Here is a 17,724-nt window from a genome sequence, read left to right as displayed (position 1 = left end):
GCTAGCACTGCAGTGAAAAAAAGTGTGATAAGTATTTGACTCAAAGAGAGAGACAGACAATTACTTAAATTCAGGAGAAGCAGCAAAGAGAAAGAGAGAGAATGCTAACTAGCTAGCTATATTGTATTGTATTTTTTTCTTCTTAGTTTACCTTTCACTTACTTTTGCCTAACACAATAACCTGACACAAACAGAGAGGAATGATATGTATCTTATTTAGTTGGCTAAGGCTATCCAATACCGTTGTTGCCTGAACCTATTGATGTTACATTGAACTGGGTGAATTGACAGTCATCCAATATGTTGTAATAGAAATAAGGCCATTTATCACGACTCAGGATATGACCCACTATTTTTTTCGTGGCTGTTTATTTTCCACCACAGATGGACGCTGGCACTAAGACCGCACTGAGTCAGCTGTATAAGTAAACAGGAAACCACTCACCCAGAGGCGGCACTCCTAGTGGCAGGGAACTTTAATGCAGGGAAACTTAAATCAGTTTTACCTCATTTCTATCAGCATGTTAAAAGCGGAAAGAAATTCGAGATCACCTTTACTCCACACACAGAGACACGTACAAAGCTGTCCTCGCCCTCCATTTGGCAAATCTGACCATAATTATATCCTCCTGATTCCTGCTTACAATAAAAAATTAAAGCAGGAAGACCAGTGAATTTGTCTATAAAAAAGTAATCAGATGAAGCAGATGCTAAACTACAGGACTGTTTTGCTAGCACAGAGTGGAATATGTTCCGCGATTCTTCCGATAGCATTGAGGAGTACACCACATCAGTCACTGGCTTTATCAATAAGTGCATCAGCGACATCATCCCCACAGTGACTGTACGTACATACCCCAACCAGAAGCCATGGATTACAGGAAACATTCCCACTGAGCTAAAGGTTAGAGCTGCCGCTTTCAAGGTGCAGGACTCTAACCCGGAAGCTTATAAAAAAAATCCTGCTATGCCCTCAGATGAACCATCAAACAAGCAAAGCGCCAATACAGGGCTAAGATTGAATCGTACTACACCGGCTCCGACGCTCGTTGGATGTGGCAGGGCCTGCAAACTATTACAGACTACAAAGAGAAGCACAGCCACGAGCTGCCCAGTAACACAAACCTACCAGACGAGCTAAATCACTTCTATGCTCGCTTTGAGGCAAGCAAAACTGAGGCATGCATGAGAGCATCAGCTGTTCCGGACGACTGTGTGATCACGCTCTCCGTAGCCGATGTGAGTAAGACCTTTAAACAGGTCAACATTCACAAGGCCACTGAGCCAGACGGATTACCAGGACGTGTGCTCCGGGCATGTGCTGATCAACTGGCAACTGTCTTCACTGACATTTTCAACATGTCCCTGATTGAGTCTGTAATACCAACATGCTTCAAGCAGACCACCATAGTCCCTGTGCCCAAGAACACTAAGGTAACCTGCCTAAATGACTACCGACCCATAGCATTCACGTCCGTAGCCATGAAGTGCTTTGAAAGGCTGTTAATGGCCCACCTTAACACCATTATCCCAAAAACACTAGACCCACTCCAATTTGCATGCCGCTCAAACAGATCCACAGATGATGCAATCTCTATTGCACTCCACACTGCTCTTTCCCACCTGGACAAAAGGAACACCTACGTGACAATGCTATTCATCGACTACAGCTCAGCGTTCAACACCATAGTGCACTCAAAGCTCATCACTAAGCTAAGGATCCTGGGAGTAAACACCTCCCTCTGCATCTGGATCTTGGTTTTTTTGACAGGCCACCCCCAGGTGGTGAGGGTAGGTAGCAACACATCTGCCACACTGCTTTTCAACACTGGACCCCCTCAGGGGTGCACGCACCAAGTCTAGGTCCAAAAGGCTTCTCAACAGCTTTTACCCCCAAGCCATAAGACTCTTGAACAGGTAATCAAATGGCTACCCGGACTATTTGCATTGTGTTCCGCCACTCCCCCCCCCAAACCCTCATTTACGCTGCTGCTACTCTCTGTTTATCATCTAATCATAGTCACTTTCACTATAAATTCACATACATATAACCTCATCTAGCCCGACTAACTGGTGCCCCCGCACTTTGACTCTGTACCGGTACCACCTGTATATAGCTTTGCTACTGTTATTTTCATTGTCATTTTACTGTTTTCTTTTTATTTTGTATTTCTTTATCTATTGTTCACCCAATACCAATTTTTACTTAAAAATTGCACTGTTGGTTAGGGCTTGTAAGTAAGCACTTCACTGTAAGGTCTGCACTTGTTGTATTCGGCGCACATGACAAACGTTGATTTGATTTGACCCAGATGCAGACACAGGAGGCGGATAGTTTGATTCTCAGAATATGTATTATAACAAAGGCAAAGGGCAGTTCAATGGCAGGAAGAGGTTCGTAATCCAAGACAGAGTCAATCAGGGACAGAACGGCAGGCAGGCTCAGGTTCAGGACAGGCAGAAAGGTCAAAACCGGGAAGACTAGAAAACAACGTCAGAACAGGTGAAACACGCTGGTAAGACCTGACAAAATAAGACGAACTGGCAACAGACAAACAGAAAACGCAGGTATAAATACACAGGGTCTAATGGGGAAAAATAGGAGACACCTGGTGGGGGGTGGAGACAAGCACAAGACAGGTGAAACAGATCAGGGTGTGACACCATGCTCATAAAACAATTTGAATCCTCCCTAATCTTAAACGGCACTGGTAGCTACTGTAGGCTACAGGCCTAGGCCCTATCTGTCAAAACATGTCAAGAGCTGTTGCTCCACTGCTTCCTCTGCTGGGGCAGGAGAAGGATAGTGAGGACCTATTCTGTAACGCACTGCACTGCAGACCTAATCTGGTGGGAGAGTGCAGCCATGGAGTAAACACGTTTATTCAACTCCAATGAATCAACAGTGCATGGATGAATTATCAAACTAGCTACTTGAAAAGATTCGTCAAACTAATGGCATTACAATGCAATGTCCCCAAAGAATATTTCTGCCAGGATCATAATAACTATGGGCCTTGGATTGCACTTTTGTGTCACGTTGGGTCGGGAGACAGGCGCAGGAATGCATAATAGAGTTTTTATATTTCTTACCCAAATTACGGCGTGCCGTGTAAAGGCTCGGGGGAAAAGACCAAACAAACACTATAGACAACACAGGGTTGAAACCCAAACAAAAGAGCGAGGAGTACCTCGAATAAATAACACAAGTGCACAATGATTAACACACGGGACGAGACCCGTAATCATCTGCACAATCCACAATGGCATAAAAGCCAAAACACACAGCACAGGTACTCCCAATAATTGACCGGACACTGGTAAACCGAGGGCACACTTATACAATTACTAATCACTGGGAATAGGGGCCAGGTGTGCATAATGAAAGTTCTGTAGGGATCTGTGACATTTTGGGACGATTCCATTGGCTTCCGCAGCATCAGGCAAGCTCAGTCAATTGTCTGAAAGAAAACAAACAGTATTTCAACCCAGATGTGTAGAAACATTTGCCTCCTCTCTCTAACTGCATCTTTGCTCCTCACAGGAAGTTGAGTCACTGAACTGCTTTCACTTCTGCTTCTTACATACTGTGAAAGTTGTGAGTCACATTCAGCAGCAGGCCCCTCGAGAGAGCATACTGTCGTGTCTGGACTATCCCTAAATGTGAAGACTTATTTATATCAAATCAGTTTTCTAGGTTTAATTATTACGTGATTAATCTAATCATGTAAACATTAATTAACTAGGAAGTCGGGGCACCATGGAAAATGTTAAGATTTACAGAGTCATCTTTTTCTGAATATAACTCTTCAGATACTTTAATATCTGATCAATTACAGTCTTATATTAATTAATTATTATTATTACTTCATCTGTTCTCATTACTGAACGTTTCTAACGCTTGGATATCTGCACGAACCCTAGTTTCCATAATGAATCAGAAATATCCAAATTGGCTTAATTATTAAACTAACTAACTAAATAATCACAGAAAATTACATAACAAACAAACAGTAGATATTGGTTACTAACAATTATAGAAAAGTCCCTAGTGGGCTAAGCCAATATGACGGCTTGGTAGACAAAGGAAAGGGGTGGGGACTGAGAAAGAGCGGGAAAGACTAAATGGATTCACTACACACAGTGGATAGTTATATTTATTGAAATGCTAATCCTTTGCACATGAACGGCTGCTCATTCGAGAATAATTTAAATGTATATATTTACGACCGGATGTCGTTGTTGTCTCTCCGTTGAAAACATTCGATCGTCCTGTAGAGTTCATCAGAGTCTCTGGTTAACTTTCCCAGAAGTCACAATAGCTTTCGTGGTTGTAGGTGGTTAGAATGGATACTTCAGAGTACCATTCGGAAATGTTCTCATAGAATAGGTGATTTGGCAGTTGTCGGTATTCTCGTTCTAGAAATAAGTAATTTCTAGCTGCAGACTAGAAATTATACATCTAAGATGTGTTCTTATTCTGTAGTGATTGATAGTCTCAGAGTTGAACCATTTCCAGCCATGTGGCCAAAACTACAGCTGTATGTTCTCTGGTGGCTTATAGAATTGAAGCCATTTCAACATGGGAACTCTGTCCCAGCGTTCTCTGACTTAATGTACATTTTGTAGGAAGTGGGTTTTATACTCTGTGGAAGATGGGGTGGTTACATGACGCCAACGTAATGTCTATGCTCACGTGGGCGTGACCACTGATTTGGTTAACTTTATATGAAAACCCATCTTTTCTCATTTAGAAGGTTAAGCGTGACGCTAGCGCCCGGCCTCGACAACATCCTGTGAAATTGCAGAGCGCGAAATTCAAAATACAAAATGTGTAATATTAAACATTCATGAAAATACAGGTGTTATACATCGTTTAAAAGCTTAACTTCTTGTTAATCCAGCCGCTTTGTCCGATTTCTAAAAGGCTTTACGGCAAAAGTACACCTTTCGATTATCTGAGGACAGCGCCCAGCACACAAAAGCATTACATACATTTTCCAACCAAGCAGAGGCGTCACGGAAATCAGAAATAGCAATAAAATAAATCACTTACCTTTGAAGATCTTCCTCTGGTTGCAATCACAAGGGTTCCAGCTACATAACAAATGGTCTTTTTGTTCGATAAAGTCCTTCTTTATATCCCAAAAAAGTCAGTTTCATTGGCGTGCTAGAACCAGTAATCCACCAGTTTCCCTCGTTCAAAATGCATACAAATGAGTCTCGAAAGTTACCAATAAACTTTGTCCAAACAAGTCAAACAACGTTTCTAATCAATCCTCAGGTACTCTAATATGTAAATAAACTATCAAATTTAAGATGGAGAATAGTATGTTCATTACTGGAGATAAATAACGAAGTGCGCGCCCTCACCGGAGCGCGCAACAAACACTACAGCCAAAATGGGAGCCACTTAGAAAAACTACAAATTCTAGGTCATTTTTCAAAAAACAAGCCTGGAACTCTTTCTAAAGACTGTTGACATCTACTGGAAGCCCTAGGAATTGCAATCTGGGAGGTGTTCCTTTTATATTCAGCCATAGTAATGAGTGGTGAGCTCCTCCAAAGAAATCCCGGATGGATTCTCCTCAGGTTTTTGCCTGCTATATCAGTTCTGTTATACTCACAGACATTATTTTAACAGTTTTGGAAACTTTAGAGTGTTTTCTATCCAATACTACCAATTATATGCATATCCTAGCTTCTGGAATTTATGACCTGTCGTTAAGTCATAAAACTGTGGAGAGAGAGGATAGAGTGGTCATGAGCAGATTTTCAGCATATTCTTAAAAAATATACATTTAGAGTTATATAAACTTGGACATATACAGGATGTTACATAACCTCCACTCCAAATCAAAACTCAAAACCTATTTTGGACGGAATTGCAGAATCACCTGGAAGGTTTACAACTACCAAAGATTATTATTCCAAAGCAATACAGCAAATTCTCTGGAAAACACCATCCAACCTGGAACTGAGTGAGTAATGTTAAGTCTGAAGCTATATTTTATTTCCAAAAGCCAAGAAGAAAAATACATCACATTACTTTATAAAGACTGAATGCTAAATTAAGGCTGCCAGGCTTGATACAAATTCAATTAGCACTGACATGTCAAGTGAGAGGTGTCAAAGCCCTTTAGCCCTCCAACCAAATGGAGAGGCCTTAGAAGCTGCCTCCCGCTGTTCAAAGGTAATTAAAATACAGTACCCTGTGTATGTAAAGAATGATAAGACAAGAAAAGAGCACAAAATGAAGCTCCTTATGGATAATCAAGAGACACTTTTTGCTGACTAGAAAAAGGAACATCAGCAACCTCATCTTCCACACAGACCATCCCCTGGCATGGCACAGTGCTATATTAGCACACTACCCCTCTGTTAAGAGGGGGGAGGGGGTTCCAAGGGGTGGCAACTCAGCATACTAGACAACGAGGACTCTGAGTCAGCTAATATACATCTCTATAAGCCTGGAACAGTATTGGTACAGGGCAACCCCAAACAGTTTCAGCTGGACTTTCACCTAATCAAAGAATTAGCTAAGCAGGAGAAGCTCTCCCTTGAGAAAGATAACCCCACCCCGAGCGGGTCAGACCAGACCTCTTCATTATATAACCCCACAGACGAGCAACCCCAAGCATATTGTCAACCTCCCAGCACAGAGTACTACCCCCTCATTGAAATGAAGGATACATTTACCCAGCTGGACTGTAAGACAGGTGGAGCTGGAACAGCAGGTGATTACACTCCAGTCAGCACAGACCCAGACAACAGTCCATCCTTAACCAGACCCGGAGAGCTGGAGGTGGAGAGAGACATATCTGCACTCTGGACTGTGGTGAGACAAATTCAACAGGAGAAAAAGCAGAAGCAGGAGAAGAACAGAGCACTAGAGGAGAGGATCAGATTGCTGGAGGAGAGGGTGAGGGGGATGGAGTGTGACAGAGAACAACCCACTAGAGAGGTGGCCATCCCCGCAGTGAAGCCAGCAGAACAGCCCACCTCAGCTCCCGACAAAAGTCTCGACACCACAGCAGAACAGTCCACCCCAGACCCTGACCACGTCGACATCACAGGAGGACAGACAAATGAAGAACCCCAAGCCCAGGGGATCTCACCCCCTCGGAGCCCCCCTCCTGTCAGCCACCCGCCCTCCTGACAACCCCCCCTCCCCCTCCGCTCACCATCCAAGAATTCACAAAATGGGACAAACACTTTGCATGCAGAATTCTGCAAAAATATCCTCTGTGTACAACGTAAAACACCACATAATGCATGCAGAGCATTAGGCCGATATAATTAGGCCGATACACGCTAATTATCAAAATCCAGATAAGAGACGTTAAATTCTACAACTACCGAAAAGGAAGCGATTCCCAAACCTTCCAAAACAAAGCCATCACCTACAGAGAGATAAACCTGGAGATGAACCCTAAGCAAGCTGGTCCTGGGGCTTTGTTCACAAACAGACATAGCCTTGCTATTGAGCATAGCCTTGCTATTGAGAAAGGCCGCCGTAGGCAGACCTGGCTCTCAAGAGAAGACAGGCTATGTGCACTGCCCACAAAACGAGGTGGAAACTGAGCTGCACTTCCTAACCTCCTGCCAAATGTATGACCATATTAGACACACATATTTCCCTCAGATCCACAAAGAATTTGAAAAAAACCTCGATTTTGATAAACTCCCATATCTACTGGGTGAAACACCACAATAGCGAGATTTGTGACCCGTTGCCACAAGAAAAGGGCAACCAGTGAAGAACAAACACCATTGTAAATACAACCCATATTTATGTTTATTTATTTTCCCTTTTGTACTTTAACCATTTGCACATCGTTACAACACTGTTTATATACATAATATGACATGTGTAGTATCTTTATTATTTTGGATATTCTGCGAGTGTAATGTTTACTTTTCATTTTTATTGTTCATTTCACTTTTGTATATTATCTATTTCACTTGCTTTAGCAGTGTTAACATATGTTTCCCGTGCCAATAAAGCCCTTAAATTGAATTGAGAGAGAGAGAGAGGGGGCGCTTATGATACTCCCCCAAGGACAGTCATGACAACAAACACATACAATTGAGTCCTCAAGGACACTGACCCTGTACCAGTTGAATAGATGGACTCTCTAGCCAACCAGTAACATCAGCATATCAGGTAGCACACAGATGCAATGCTCATTTCCTGTCACAACTCTTCCTTATATGTTTTTCTTGCTGAGGGAGAGACAGAGACACGTTGACTTCCTGGTCTAGGCCTCTCCCCTTCAGTCATTTCCTGTTTGTCATCCAGAGGAGTAGGATGACATTGCCTTTAGACACTGATCTAAAGTCAATTTTGCATTGCCCCCTTAAGTTTAGCATTACAGAAGGGTAAACTGATCCAAGATCTGTCCCTAGGCAACTTAAACCCAGAATGTCTAGCGGAGGTGGGGTGTCCATTTACCTATTTCACGGGGCTGGTTCTTGGAGCAAATGTCTGAAATGGCAGTTCCATTTTTACTGCTCAGGGCTGGTTCTAGGAGCAAATGTCTGGAATGGCAGTTCCATTTCTACTGCTCAGGGCTGGTTCTAGGAGCAAATGTCTGGAATGGCAGTTCCATTTCTACTGCTCAGGGCTGGTTCTAGGAGCAAATGTCTGGAACGGCAGTTCTGTTTTTACTGCTCAGGGCTGGTTCTAGGAACAAATGTCTGGAATGGCAGTTCCATTTTATTGCTCAGGGCTGGTACTAGGAGCAAATGTCTGGAATGGCAGTTCCATTTTATTGCTCAGGGCTGGTACTAGGAGCGAATGTCTGGAATGGCAGTTCCATTTGTATTGCTCAGGGCTGGTTCTAGGAGCAAATGTCTGGAATGGCAGTTCAATTTTTGTTGGTTGGTTTCAAAGCTTGTTAATAGCAATTTTAACCATTTTTAAAAAATCAGTTGGGTGAGCAACATTTCATTTTGAGTAGGCAGTGCTCAATCCTGCACCCCGCTAGAGCCGGCCCTGCAATGGCTACAGCTTCACATTCAAATATTGAATGCATGTGGTATGTATGCACAACAACAGCTGAACAGCTTAATAACACTGTCTTGTTTAAACTCTCGTTTTGATCAGCATTCTTTCCTTGTGAAACAAGTCTCATCTGATGGAATATTTACAACATCATTGTATTTCTCTCACACATGATTGGTCATTAAAAGCTGCTCTTAGCTTGTTGATTGGCTGAGGGTCCCAGTAGATTGGGCATGGATAAACCTGGTTCCTGTTCATTTAGGGTACAACCAGGGGAGAACGACTGCACCTTCTCATTGAAGGCACAGAATTTCAAGGCCGACTACAGTAGTAGAAAACAGGATCCCCCATTACAGTGAATGGAAAAATGGCAATCTAAATGGTCACTCTTCGTGTAAATAAAAAATATGTAGAAGACAATCATGATAACAATAATTTATTCTACCAGATGCATGTTCTTGAACTGATTATTTAAAAATTGCACACAGAAGAAGTTATGTGACCCGTTTCAAGAAACTAGGCATATGTTGCACGTCACTACTTCACAGGAGAGGCATTTTAACGTTTATTTTAGTTTTTTTTCTTAAATAGATTTCTGGACAGAAATGCCTGCTGGAACAGGTGAACTTTCTTGTGCCTCAGTAACAAATGTGTATGCCATCTGTAAATATGAATAAAACAACCCTAGTTGATTCAGCCACAGAAAAATACAGGAACTTTCCCACTAGCCATGATTGGCTGAGATAATGGATGGGCTGAGATAATGGATGGGCTGAGATAATGGATGGGCTGAGATAATGGATGGGCTGAGATAATGGATGGGCTGGACATGCCAAGAGATGAGTCTAGATTGGTCTGCCATATAGCTTGCTTCTGTCTATAACAGCTGTATGTGTGGATAATCCTGTCTACCACACTTTAAAAAAAAAGATATCATGAAGAACTGAAAAAGTTGTGCTACTGCGCTCGACATTTCTGCCCTGATGTTAATATCGACAAAGCTCAGTGGTAAAATGTTGTGATGGACTACTTTCTTGGGGGATGATTGTGCCATGCTGACTCTGACTCTGAAAATGAATCAGACAATGAGGAAATCCCTGATTTAGGTAAAAATATTTTTAATTTAACCAGACATACAAGTCTCCCGATGACAATGGTGAGAAAGAAACGGTGTAGTTATGATGGAAGAAGCTGACCCAGATTTGAAATCAGTGGAATCCCCGGTTGAAGCAGAAAGATGATTGCCGAATGCGGAGAGAGTCCAAAAAGAGAACACATAAAGAATGCTGTTGTATAAAACACCTGTCTCCGGATTACATCTTCAAACTACGGGCGAGCATGGCATCCATGACAGAGGGAGAAGCGTCCATGTATACGGGTAAAAGTCTAGATACATTTTCAGATATTATACAGTTTTAATTTAGTCAGAAAGTCATTTTCATTGCAAGTTAAAGTGCACTGTTAGCTAGCTAGTTAATGTTAAGTATATGATCTGTGTAATATTATTCATATCTCAAAGCCATTTTCATTGCTAGTTAGCAAGCTAGCTAACATTGAACCTAGTTGGTTAGCTTTAGCTACAGTACCTGTAGATTACAGGTACTGTACAGTACCTGTAGACAAACGTGTTTGCTTATTTTCTCCTTTAAGCAATGTTTTTTTTTCTGGCAACTCTTCTGTAAAGCCCTGCTCTGTGGAGTGTACGTCTTAAAGTGGTCCTATGGACAGATACTCCAATCTCCGCTGTGGAGCTTTGCAGCTCCTTCAGGGTTATCTTTGGTCTCTTTGTTGCCTCTCATATTAATGCCCTCCTTGCCTGGTCTGTGAGTTTTGGTGGGCGGCTCTCTCTATCCAGGTTTGTTGTGGTGTCATATTCTTTCCATTGTTTAATAATGGATTTAATGGTGCTCCGTGGGATATTCCGGATATTTTTTTATAACCCAACCCTGATCTGTACTTCTCCGCAACTTCATCCCTGACCTGTTTGGAGAGCTCATTGGTCTTCATGGTGCCGCTTGCTTAGTGGTGTTGCAGACTCGGGGGCCTTTCTGAACAGGTGTGTATATATACTGAGATCATGTGACAGGTCATGTGCCACTTAGATTGCACACAGGTGGACTTTATTTAACTAATTATGTGACTTCTGAAGGTAATTGGTTGCACCAGATCTTATTTAGAGGCTTCATAACAAAGGGGGTGAATACATACGCACGCACCACTTTTCCGCGGGTTTTTTTGTAGAATGTTTTGAAACAAGTATTTTTTTTTATTTCACTTCACCAATTTGTTTTATTTTGTGTATGTCCATTACATGAAATCCAAATAAAAATCTATTTAAATTACAGGTTGTAATGCAACAAAATAGGAAAAACGCTTAGGGGGTGAGTACTTTTGCAAGGCACTGTAGTTGGGAAAGTTCCTGTCTCTTTCTGTGGCTAAACCAACTTGGCTCGTAATTTAACAATTTTATTTACATTTACAGATGGCATACACATTTGTTATTTAGGCACATTAAAGTTCATGTTCCAGAAGGCATTTCTACCCCAAAAAACGCATGAATTTAAAAAAACAATTACGTTCAAATGCCTCTCCTGTGAAGTAGGAACCCGCGACAACTAGTTTTCGTTAGCTAGCTGCTTTTTGTCTAAACTAAACTGCTTTTTGTCTAAACCCCTGTACATTTTTATTGGTAGAAGATATTTTTGTTCAAATACCAAATTTGAATAGCAGATGTAGAGGAAGATTTAATACACAACGTTTTTGTGTGACTTTGTAACGTGCATGCTGGGAGTCAGGAAGCAAGTTCAAGGAGTATATTTAATAAATACACTCCCAGAACCAGCTGAGGCATGGGAGCCTGTCGCGCCTACCGAGTCTTGTGAACCTAACTAGCCAGCTGAGGCATCCCCGGTTGCTCCGGTAGCGACACCCGAACCCGAAGTCACCTACACTAAACCCTTTGGTGAAGCGTTATTCTGTAACGTGTTTGCTGGGAGTCGGGAAGCAAGTTCAGGGAGTGTATTTAATAACTAAATGAACATAGAACAAAACAAGAAACACAGGTAGCATACAGAAATGAACACTGGAACAGAAACAGTAAAGCCTAGAGAAAGAACCAAAGGGAGTTACATATATAGGGAAGGTAATCAGGGAGGTGATGGAGTCCAGGGAGGTGATGGAGTCTGATGAGGCGCTGGTGCGCGTAACGATGGTGACAGGTGTGAGTAATAATGAGCAGGTCCCACCTGAAAAGTCAGAAGTATGACGAAGATTTAATGTCGGGACTTTTGCTCCGCAAGTCACACCTAATAATATGAGTATGTAAGAAATCTACAGTTGTGCATTGCTTTGCATGCACTTAATAATAAGTATGTTGAAGATTTAAATGTGGGCTCTTGCTTCGCAAGCCCCACTAATAATAATAAGTAGTATGTTGAAGATTTAAAGTGGCAACACTTGCTTCGCAAGCCCCATTAACCTGTTTGGGCTGCAGGGGCAGTATTGAGTAGCCGGATAAAAGGTGTCCATTTCAAACGACCTCGTACTCAATTCTTGCTCGTACAATATGCATATTATTATTGCTATTGGATAGAAAACACTCTCTAGTTTCTAAAACCATTTGAATTATATCTGTGAGTGAAACAGAACTCATTTTGCAGCAAACTTCCTGACAGGAAGTGGAAAATCTGAAATCGATGCTCTGTTCTAGGGCCTGCCTATAAATGTCCTTGATATTTATTAGAATACATGCACTTCATACGTCTTCCACTAGATGTCGACAGGCAGTGAGAGAAGAAATGGAGTGTATAACTTGATCTGGGGTCGAATAAAAGCTCTTGGCATGACGTGTCACCAGTTTCCTGTTATCTGGAGAGCGCGTGAAGGGACCTGGTTTTGCCTGCTGATGATCGTTATAGACGACTAATATCTCCGGCTTTGATTTTATTTGATACATGTGACAATATCATCGTAAAGTATGTTTTTTCTATATAGTTTTATTAGATTATTGACATTTTTTCGGGACGTTAGGCGTGTTGCGTTGTGTGCCTTTGTTCAGGAAGGAGAGCTTCGCGCCACTTTGCTAGCTTTCCGTGCTAATTGACTGGAGAAGAGGACATTCTAAATCCAAACAACGATTGTTCCCGACAAAGGACCCCTTGTACAACATTCTGATGAAAGATCCTCAAAAGTAGGACCCATTTTATGATGCTATTTCATATATCTGTCGAACATGTGAAATAGTCGTTTGCGCCCAGATTTTGGGTACTCTCTCGCTATACCTAAGCTGGATGTCGTAATGAAGTTATTTTTAGAATTCTAACACGGCGATTGCATTAAGAACTAGTGTATCTATCATTTCCTATACAACATGTATTTTTTAGTAACGTTTATGTATAGTTATTTGGTCAATAGTTGAGTGCCATAAAAATATCCGCACATTCTGGGAAAAAGATGCTACGTTAGCACAATGTATAACCACTGATTTCAGCTCTAAATATGCACATTTTCGAACAAAACTTAAGTGTATGTATAACCTGATGTTATAGGACTGTCATCTGATGAAGCTTATCAAGGTTAGTCAAAAATTATATATCTTTTTGCTGGTTTATTCGCTAACGCTAATGTGCCTATTGCTATCGCTAACGTGCCTTGATGAATGACTGCGGTAGTGTGGTAGGCTATTGTAGTAAGCTAATATAATGCTATATTGTGTTTTCGTTGTAAAACACTTAAAAGATCTGAAATATTGGCTGGATTCACAAGATGTTTGTCTTTAATTTGCTATACACCATCGATTTTTCAGAAATGTTTTATGATGAGTATTTAGGTATTTGACGTTGGTGTCTGCAATTACTCTGGCTGCTTCGGTCCTATTTGTGACGGTAGCTGTGATGGTAGCTGCAATGTGAAACTGATTTATACCTCAAATATGCACATTTTTCGAACAAAACATAGATTTATTGTATAACATGTTATAAGACTGTCCTCTGATGAAGTTGTTTCTTGGTTAGTTTGGTTGGTTCTTGGTTAGTTAGGTTAGCTTTGTGCATGCTACCTGTGCTGTGAAAAATGTCTGTCCTTTTTTGTATTTGGTGGTGAGCTAACATAAATATATGTGGTGTTTTCGCTGTAAAATATTTTAAAAATCGGACATGTTGGCTGGATTCACAAGATGTTTATCTTTTATATGCTGTATTGGACTTGTTAATGTGTGAAAGTTAAATATTTCTAAAAAAATATATTTTGAATTTCGCGCCCTGCACTTGAAGTGGCTTGTCATATTGTGCCCGGCTTCGGGCTTGCAGCCCAAAGAAATTAATAAATAATTGAAGTAGGATGACTAACAGTAGTATTTACATAACCAGATACATAGTCTATGGTCTAGCTACCTGAATACTCACCACCATTGGGAACCAACGAACTCCAACCACCTATTCTGCATGGTAGTGAACTAGGGTCCTTCGGCAGGGCATGCAAACCATAGTTGGCTGTGGTCAATCCGTATAAGGCTATTCAGTCTCGGCCATGATACTTTAAACGAGTTGGGGGTGATGAAACAATGGAGTACCCCCATTCAATGAAGGGAAGCAAAGTGGTAGGAGGGGCGATTTGCACGTACTGCTTGCCAAAAGGGGGCATGAATTGTTGACAATTGTAATCCAAACCCAACTTCAATTAACTCGTTGTGACGCACTCAGGTTCCAAACTCTGTTTCAGAAGAAACTGACATTATGACCAAAATTCTCCTATTTAATAATAATGTATTACATTTGTAAAGCACTTTTCATTATACAGAATAATCTAATTGCATTACACATGACATATTTACACTTGTAGTAAATGTTGACACTAGAATAAATGTTTCTGATTTAAATCGATGCCACAGGTCGTTTTCAAAGGGATTAGTTGCTTTTTAGGGGCAGTCGCTCTAATATCTTCGGCAGCGAGTGAGAAAAAAAAGGCCTTCATGACAATTACTGGAAAAAAATTCTATGGATATTTTTGGTACAAAGGTGATAATGAAAGTGTCTTATTTGGTACTGCAGTCTAACAGAAGAGAAGAGGAAAATTTGACGTCTCTATGGGGCCATCTATGGGAATTGTCCTTTTGTGCTCAGCTTTAGCTGAACTGCCATACCGAAAGTGCCCTCTGAGCACAGTGGAAAGTGTGCTTCCAGATCGGAACCATGGCCCAGACGAGGGCCAAGGACTCCCAGCCTGCTGCTACACAAGCAGTCCAATTGGTATTTTTTCACTCTGACAAAGATCTGATGTGACCATTAGTTGAAAAAATATCAGAATTCGGCTGCCTGTGTAAACGCAGCCTCAGTATACTGTCTCTGAGACAAACACGTTACTCAGAAAGAAATCCCACCCAATCCATAGGTTTAATGGCAGATGCTAGATATTCAGTGGAAATAAAATGATCTAAGATCACAGGAAATAAAAGACAAACGAATTCTAGAGAACTTTATTTGGAATTCAAGCCCCAGGGTGACAAAAAAATGAAAAAGCAAACTTTGTAAAAGGGGTTGGAGGAACCAGGGAGACGCAATACAGAAAGCCACACCAATCACTGTTCACACAAACAAATTGTCAGATTTGTTTTTTATTGAATATTCAGTATTTTTTACCAAACAAAATTGCTATTGTTTCTCAAACTTCTGCAAATAATGTATTTAAGATTTCCAACAATGTGCTTGTGAACAAGGATCACAGACAACTGTGTAGAAACATTAGTCACTAGCTATGTCTTGTCGTATGTACACAGCAGTGTAAAGGTCAAAATGTTATTCCTCCTTACCTATTGTAAACTTAAACCATCGATAAATTAATAAACTAAACTGCTTATTTTCAAATTAATTTACCACATATAAACGCAACATGCAACGATGTCAAAGATTCTACTGAGTTACAGTTCATAAGGAAATCAGTCAATGGAAATAAATTCATTAGGCCCTAATCTATGGATTTCACATGACTGGGAATACAGATATGCATCTGTTGGTCACAGTATCTGGTGTGACCACCATTTGCCGCAAGCAGCGCGACATCTGCTTTGCATAGAGTTGATCTGGCTGTTGATTGTGGCCTGTGGAATGTTGTCCCACTCCTCTGGGCTGTGCGAAGTTGTTGGATTTTGGCAGGAAGTGGAACACGCTGTCGTACACGTCGTTCCAGGATCGGATGAATGGCACAACAATGGGCCTCAGGACCTCGTCACGGTATCTCTGTGCATTCCAAATAGTTTTTCCGTTGTCCCTAGCTTATGCCTGCCCATACCATAACCCCACTGCCACCATGGGGCACTCTGCTCACAACGTTGACATCAGCAAACTGCTCGCCCACACGACACCATACACGCCATCTGCCTGATACAGTTGAAACCGGGATTCATCCGTGAAGAGCACACTTCTCCAGCATGCCAGTGGCCATCGATGGTGAGCATTTGCCCACTGAAGTCAGTTACGACGCCGAACTGCAGTTAGGTCAAGACCCTGGTGAGGACGAGGAGCACACAGATGAGTTTCCCTGAGAAGGTTTCTGAAAGTTTGTGCAGAAATTATTTGGTTGTGAAAACCCACCGTTTCATCAGTTGTCCGGGTGGCTGGTCTGAGACGACGCCGCAGGTAAAGAAGCTGAGTGTGGAGGTCCTGGGATGGCGTAGTTACACTTGGTCTGTTGTTGTGAGGACAGTTGGACGTACTGTCAAATTTTCTAAAACGACGATGGTGGCGGCTAATGGTAGAGAAATTAACCTTCAATTCTCTGGCAATATCTCTTGTGGACATTCCTGCAGTCAGTATGTACGGATGAGAGCAGCCCGTAAAAGCGAAGAGAAATAGAAAGAGAAAGCAGCATAGTTTTATTTACATTTTTCAGGAAATTGTGTTTCTCCCTTCATCTTCACCTGAACCTCCTTCACATTGTGAGCCTCACCGCCAGTCTCCCCGACAACAAAGCCTCCACTTCCTGTTTCACCGCAGCGCAGCAGGAAGTGCCCTCATCCTACTCATTGGCCTCACCCAGTGGGTTCTCCATCAGTAGCTTGATGAGGGACGGGGTGACGTCCAGGAACAAAGACGTCAAGCGTGTAAGATCAAGCGTGTAAGCTGATACTTAAATGTTTGTAATCTTCAAAACACGAAGGATGATATATCTGCAGAAATATATTAAGACAAAAACATAAAATTTGATTAAGACAAAAACATGATAAGAATTTCCATCTGTACATTCCATCATTAATGTATTGTGCTACGAGTGATCTCTGTAGTGAACAACCACCTTCTCGTCGACTCGTCGTCCCTCTCGTCGTCCCTCAGGTGCCACTTCTCTTCCTCGTCTTCCCAGTACATCTGAAACTGCTTCTGCCAGATCTCACACGTCTACACACAGACAGAGGAGGAAAGAGAAGTTAGAATCTAACAACGTTCTGACAATGTGCAGTGTCTAATTAACAACATAACATGACATACACAGGCTACAGCAGCATGACGTGAGAATGTCCCGGCGATTGAGGATAGCGCCAGAAGACGGGGAACATTCTGGCACCGAAGACATAGCACTGGACTTGTTAACACACACAAACATGAGTACAGATGAACAGTGTGCATGCCAAGTATGGAGGTTCAAATCCCTAACTTTAACTATAAATTAATCTTCACTGTTCTGTTACATGAGTGTTTATTTACCATTTGGGTTTGTTTATCTCCCTC

At 41.7% G+C, this 17,724-nt stretch overlaps 1 pseudogene; it reads right to left on the bottom strand.

Moving 5' to 3' along the window:
• Positions 1–17,508: 17,508 nt before the first annotated feature.
• Positions 17,509–17,619, bottom strand: LOC129863046 (small nucleolar RNA SNORA57; annotated as a pseudogene).
• Positions 17,620–17,724: the final 105 nt, after the last annotated feature.

Source organism: Salvelinus fontinalis, chromosome 9, assembly GCF_029448725.1.
Source record: "Salvelinus fontinalis isolate EN_2023a chromosome 9, ASM2944872v1, whole genome shotgun sequence".
NCBI classification, from domain to species: Eukaryota; Metazoa; Chordata; class Actinopteri; order Salmoniformes; family Salmonidae; genus Salvelinus; species Salvelinus fontinalis.
The sequence above is the reverse complement of the archived record's forward strand: the minus strand, read 5'-3'. Positions and strand labels throughout refer to the sequence as shown.